General features: G+C 41.9%; 1 pseudogene across 1 annotated transcript; it reads left to right on the top strand.

The window, feature by feature from the left end:
- Window positions 1-1574: 1574 nt before the first annotated feature.
- LOC116077594 lies at window positions 1575-2540 on the top strand (annotated as a pseudogene). Its single transcript, XR_004113278.1, has one exon. The product of XR_004113278.1 is annotated as a nuclease-sensitive element-binding protein 1 pseudogene (transcript).
- The last annotated feature ends 4303 nt before the right edge of the window (window positions 2541-6843 follow it).

Genomic DNA, 6843 nt, shown 5'->3' on the forward strand with positions numbered 1-6843 from the left:
GACCTCTGCACCAGTTTCTAGTTAAGTTCTGACAGTGGTGACTAGCTTTGCCTGGGAAGAATTCAGAGTGGAGTTCAACTAGGAGAAGCTGAAGTGAGGACACACAAGCCTAGCAGACAAGGGAGGCAAGGTCAGACAGCAGGAGAAATGTGGGCCCTCCTCAGGAGATGTGTAAAGGTTGTCTGTGATAGCTGTGTTGTCCAGGTGAGGGACACTACAAGAAGTCCGCATCCAATCAGCAATGAGCTAATGAGCAGAGAGTGAGGGCTTGAACAACCAGAGGTTTATAAGCAGAGGAACTGTCATGATCACATCTGTATTTCAGATGACTGACAGCCCTGTGGAAGATGGATCAGGTCTTCATAAGCATAACTGATCGATTTCTTCTGAATCTACAGAGCCCATGCTTGGCTACTGCCTAGACCTAAAATTGCATCCTTAGAAGAGGAAGCAAGCTCTATAATCTGGTGACAGCTTCCTTATGTGTTCATGTACAAAATAAACTATCCTTAGCATTCTTTTTGTTGAAGGCTTGTTTTGCATGTGTATGTGTGTGTCTGTCTCTGTTTGTGTATGTGCACGTGCGTGCGTGCGTGTGTGTGTGTGTGTGTGTGTGTGTGTGTGTGTGTGTGTGTGCATTGTATTGACTCTTCTAATTAGCAGAGCAATCCTTTTAGACTCCCTTGAACACTGAGCCCTCAGGTCACCAGCAGACAAGGTCCTCACAATAATTCATCTCCCTCTGCCACTCTGTATCATAGAAAAGACTGTGATATGAGAACATTTTCTATGGCCACTCTGTGAACATACGTCCAGTCAAACAAATGAACTGATTATGTTGAACAGAGCAGGCAGGCTAGCGCTGCATTTACAGGTTGGTGACTCAGGAGGAGCAGGAAGGACTCAGGAATTCTCCATTATAAGGCAATACAACATCCGGCAGCACTGGATATGTAACTCTAGAAGGACAAACAGGACCTTTGGTGTCTGAGTTCTTAGCATCATTTAAAGACTGGGGAGCTGGCTCAGTAGCTAATAGGACATAATGCTCTTCCAGAGAACCTGAGCTCAGTGTACAGCATCTCTATCAGGTGGCTCAGAATTCCATATAACTCCATCTCCAGAGGGATCTGACACCTCTGACCTCCTCAGACTCCTGCATTCAGTTCACATATACCCTTCTAAGACAATACACATATCTTAAATTTAATATCTTTAAAAAGCATAGATAAGAAGTACCAATTACACTCTTCCTACAGAGTTAGAGCCTAAATGATGTACCTCTAGGAATTTCAGGACCATTCCTACCCTTCAGAGTCAGCTCTGAAGTATCTATGAGGGGCTTCAGCCTTCCCCTAGCCTTAGCTGGATGGGATACAGCCTGTCCAGTTTTGACTGTTGGTTCTCTCGGCACAGCTGAAGTTTATGAAGGATACTACGAAGGATCAGTGATGAAAAGCCAAATCCTGAGAGAGCCCTGAGAGTCCCACCGCCGCCGCCGGCCTAGTCACCATCACACCCGGGAGGAGCCGCAGCCGTCGCCGCCGGCCCCAGTCACCACCATCACCGCAACCATGAGCAGCGAGGTCGAGACCTAGAAGCAGCCCGCCGCCCCAGCCGCCGCCCTCAGCGCCGCCTACACCAAGCCCGGCTCCACCTCACATCGGCCGCGCCCGCGGGCGGGGACAAGAAGGTCATCACAACGAAGCTTTTGGGAACAGTAAAATGGTTCAATGTAAGGAACGGATACGGTTTCATCAACAGGAATGACACCAAGGAAGATGTATTTGTACACGAGACTGCCATAAAGAAGAATAACCCCAGGAAGTACCTTCGCAGTGTAGGAGATGGAGAGACTGGAGTTTGATGTTGTTGAAGGAGAAAAAGGTGCGGAGGCAGCAAATGTTACAGGCCCTGGTGGAGTTCCAGTTCAAGACAGTAAATACGCAGCAGGCTGAAACCATTATAGACACTATCCACGTCGTAGGGGTCCTCCACGCAATTACCAGCAAAATTACCAGAATAGTGAGAGTGGGGAAAAGAACGAGGGATCGGAAAGCGCTCCTGAAGGCCAGGCCCAACAATGCCGGCCCTATTGCAGGCGAAGGTTCCCACCTTACTACATGCGGAGACACTATGCGCGTCGACCACAGTATTCCAACCCCCTTGTGCAAGGAGAAGTGATGGAGGGTGCTGACGACCAAGGTGCAGGAGAGCAAGGTAGACCAGTGAGACAGAATATGTATCAGGGTTACAGACCACGATTCCGCAGGGGCCCTCCTCGCCAAAGACAGCCTAGAGAGGATGGCAATGAAGAGGACAAAGAAAATCAAGGAGATGAGACCCAACGTCAGCAGCCACCTCAACGTCGTTATCGCCGCAACTTCAATTACGACGCAGACACCCAGAGAACCCTAAACCACAAGATGGCAAAGAGACAAAAGCAGCCTATCCACCAGCTGAGAATTCGTCCGCTCCTGAGGCTGAGCAGGGCCGGGCTGAGTAAATGCCATCTTACTATCTCTACCATCATCCGGTTTGGTCATCCAACAAGAAGAAATTGAAATCCCAGCAATAAGAAATGAACAAAGATTGGAGGTGAAGACCTTAAGGGCTTGCTTTTTGCCTGTTGGGCAGATACATTAGAACTGTCTGCATTATCTATGCAGCATGGGGTTTTTATTATTTTTACCTAAAGATGTCTCTTTTTGGTAATGACAAATGTGGTTTTTAAGAAAAAAAAAAGGCCTGGTTTTTCTCAATACACCTTTAACAGTTTTTAAATTGTTTCATATCTGGTCAAGTTGAGATTTTTAAGAACTTCCTTTTTAATTTGTAATAAAGTTTACAACTTGATTTTTTCAAAAAAGTCAACAAACTGCAAGCACCTGTTAATAAAGGTCTTAAATAATAATAAAAAAAAAAAAGAAGAAGAAGAAAAAAAAGAAAAGCCAAATCCTTCCTGTTCAGAGGAAAATGACACCAGGAAACACTTAGCGTCACTTCAGTTTTCTAGTCCCCCACTTCATCTGCCAATGCAAGGTGTCCCATGTCTGTCTGTTTCACAGCTCTGCTCCTGTGGCTCTCATGGCTGACCTTGTCACTTGATGACCTGCATCTCCTTCTACATGGTTCCTTTATCTGTCTATCTTCTTGTTCACCCCTCTGGATCTGCATACCATCTGTCCTCCAATTCCTTCTTCCAGGCCTGTTCCTGCTCTTTGCTTCTGTAATTAAACTCATCTCTACAGCTCTGCTTTCAAGCTGGTGACATGAAGTGGCCTCACTTGCAGCCACCACAGTTTCTCCAGTTCTCCCCTACACCCTGGTTTATTCTCTCATCAATCTAGATTCTACTTCCATTTCTCTGTTTTTCTGCTTCTCAGGACTTCTGAAGGCTCTTGAATTCTGCTGTGGTCAGTTAGCTTTTCATCGTCCTTTCTGTAACATGTGCATATATGTACACAGATGGATTTAGACAGATGTATTTATTGTATGTTGTGTAATATGTAATCTGAGAATTGATACTAGTGATTAAATTTGGAAAAAATGAACATGTGTTTTCCTCAGCAAAGGTTACCAAAAAAACCAGAACTGTCTTGTCAGTTGCTTCCATTACATCTGCTGTGTCTTAAGCCCGATGGTAATGGTTCACTCCTTTAATTCTACGAGTGGAGAGATAGAAGCACGTGGATCTCTGAGTTTGCAGCCACCCTGCTCTGTAGAACAAATTCCAGAACAGTCAGGGCTACATAGAAAAACTCTCACAAAAACTAAAAACAAACAACAAAAAGAAAACAAACAAACAAAAGCCATTGTGATATATTGTGATTTTATAGGTTTTTCATAAATTGTGACATTAAAAAATACAAATGATTTTGCTGTGTTTCTGACACAGCATGCCCAATACAAAGGAGAAAAGTTATAGGCACTCAGGAATGTCTCCTCAAACAGAAGGAAGGACTGGAAACATATGGAACAAAGAGTGAGACCAAACAAATCCCTCAAACCCTGAGAATGAACCCTACAGAGAAAAGATAACTCCAAAGCCAGCCACAGTGTCTGGGACATTCCTACAGTTCTCGGACTTTCCAGGTACAGTTGAGAGTCAATGGTAGGTATAGCAAAAGAAGCCGGCATTCTGATCGGGGACAAAGGACACTCCATGCTCTCCTAGGGCTCCTATCCCTCCACTGCTCACATATGTAGCCTTCTGTATAAAGAACTGTCTTACAGGAAATCCTTGGTCAAGGATGACCAACCATCATTGTGGAGCTTGCCTGTTAACTTTCAACTGATCCTATCCAGTTTGAAATCTCTGAGTATCCATGTCTTCCAGGAGTGATTTCATTACCTATATCTGCAGGTAACAGAGGCCTAGATTCCACACCTGTTCAGGAATCTCATTGGCACACTTCTATCTTCTTCATCAGCATGTAAGAAGTCCATACTGGAGAGAAACCCTATGAATGTATTTAATGTGCTGAAGTCTTTTCACATTTCATAGTCTTCAGCATTGTGAAATAATGCATACCAGAGAGAAACCTTATGAATATATTTAATATGGAGAAGCCCTTGTGTATTTCAATAGTCTTCATTATCAGGAAAATATTCATATTGGAGAGAAATTCTGTGAGTGTAAGCAATGTGGTAAAGCCTTTGTGTTATGGGGTCTTCTGAGATCCAAAAAAAAAAAAAAAAAAAAAAAAAAAAAAAAAAAAAAAACCTCAAACTCAGGTAATGCAAATGACAAGAATTTATTGTAATCAAGCTGCTACTGATGGATCAGGGATGTAGAACACACTTGGAAACTGAACTGTGACATGCTGCCTAACCACTTCCCTACCCAGAGCAAGAATGGTATAGAGCTTTTAAGTGTGAAAACCAGAAATATTTGTGCCAAGTTACAGCTCCATTTTTTTCACCAATCAGGATTTAAGGATAAGGGCTTTCCTTATCTAGTTGATCTATGTCAACTGATACAGTTTAATTCTTATTCTTTTGTGGTTAGGAACAGGCATTATGTTTTGAGGAACAAAAGATGAGTAACAGAAGGCATGGTTAGGGACAGTCAGTGTGTTCTCATAAACAAAGATGAATAATGGAAGCTGTCCTGCTACTGGGAAGTCCCCAGCTACTGCAGGGCCAGGGAACTTGAACTTAGGTGTGCCATATGATTAAATGGAGGCTGATAAGAAAAAAAAACACAGTGCTTAGGACAAGTTTCTTTTACTTGTTTCCAACAGTTGCTTATCACAGGCATTTTTGAATACTTAAAAGAAAAACGGCATTTTAGTGAAACTTCAGATTGTAATCTATATGATAAAAGTGTTTTACAACACAGTTATATACATAGAAGAACACTTACTGGAGAGAAATCCTATGAATATGCAATGTGGTAGATCCTTTGTGTGTCACAGTAGTCTTAAAAATCATGAGAAAAAGTCATACTGAGAAGGAACCCATACATGTACTCAGGATGGTAACATTTTGCACTTGATGGTATCTTTATACAAGAGTAAACATTTAGAGTATAATTAATGTTTAAAGCCTTTGCATATCACAGTGGTCTTTGAGGACCTTAAAGAACTGATACTGGAAAGAATCTATGACTAAAGGATTCAACATCAGGTGCAACATGGTTGTGAATATGGCTGCACAACAGTTTCAGCTGTGGGAGCACCTTCAATCTGAATCATGCACCTCTGGTTTCTAGTTTACAGATGCCATTGCTCTTTCTTGTATACTTGACTGTTATTGCATTTTTTTATACTGTATTTGTCCTCAAATACAAGTCTGGTAAAAAATTTCTGGGAAAAGGATTGAGGGCATTACTAGAGAAGGAAATGGCTCTGATGTCTATTAGGAACAAACTGTTCTAGCCCTGGCTATTCAAACAGTCCATTCAGGCATAATGTGACAAGGGGTTCTATGGAGATTAACTGCCTTAATTGTTCTATGAGATATTTTTGCCAAGTCATGATGATAATGTTGTACCATGAAATATTTGAAGCAGGAAATGTTTTTGAGAAACCTGAAGTTTTAATTATTAAAAGAAATGAAGGCCCTCCCCCCAAGGTAAAGGAACACTTGGCCTAGGTCATTAAGAACAGGGATGGCCACAGAAAACACAATGAACAAGATAGAGGAAGAAATAGCTGGTCTACTGGTTAATGGAGTAATGGTGAGAGCCCCCATGAGAGGAGACCTCTAATAATAGAAAGTTAGATTTAGAAATATTATTGGGGAAAATTGGAAGATATATGTATAATACAAAATGTAAAGGGGTGTGTACAAGTGTTTGGAGCCCACAAGCAGGCCATTGGATTAGTGAAATGACTTTCCTGGAAAGATTGGAAAATACTAATTTGACTTCCTGGCATGGCCTATCTAAGGTAACTAGGGTATACATTCTAAGAGATAGAATTTGAGGTTGTGAAGAACCCTGCAAGAAGCTGTAAAAGAAATTAATATCGCATATGGAAAATAATTTGAAAAACACTGTAGATACTCAGAGGAGTTCAATAAATTGTAGGAAGAGATTCTGCAAAGTTAGATCCTGACCTGTTTAGCACCTTTCTGTTCTCACGCTAATCCTGTAACTGCAAGTTTATGCCCAGCTGACCTGTGATGTGGAGGTTTTTTGAGAGTTAAAAGTTAAAAGTTAACTTGCTTTTGCAGACCCTGAACTGTAACTTTATGTGGGCTTTGTGCTTTCTGGTGATATAGGTAGGTGAGGTTTTGCAGGAAAAATAATGGGTTTGAGGAAAATAATGAAAAGGTTTTTGTTATGTATAATTGTATAACGAGGAAGTGTGTAACCAATAAAAGACTGAGGTGAAC

Source organism: Mastomys coucha, unplaced genomic scaffold (genome assembly GCF_008632895.1).
Source record: "Mastomys coucha isolate ucsf_1 unplaced genomic scaffold, UCSF_Mcou_1 pScaffold5, whole genome shotgun sequence".
Lineage (NCBI taxonomy): Eukaryota > Metazoa > Chordata > Mammalia > Rodentia > Muridae > Mastomys > Mastomys coucha.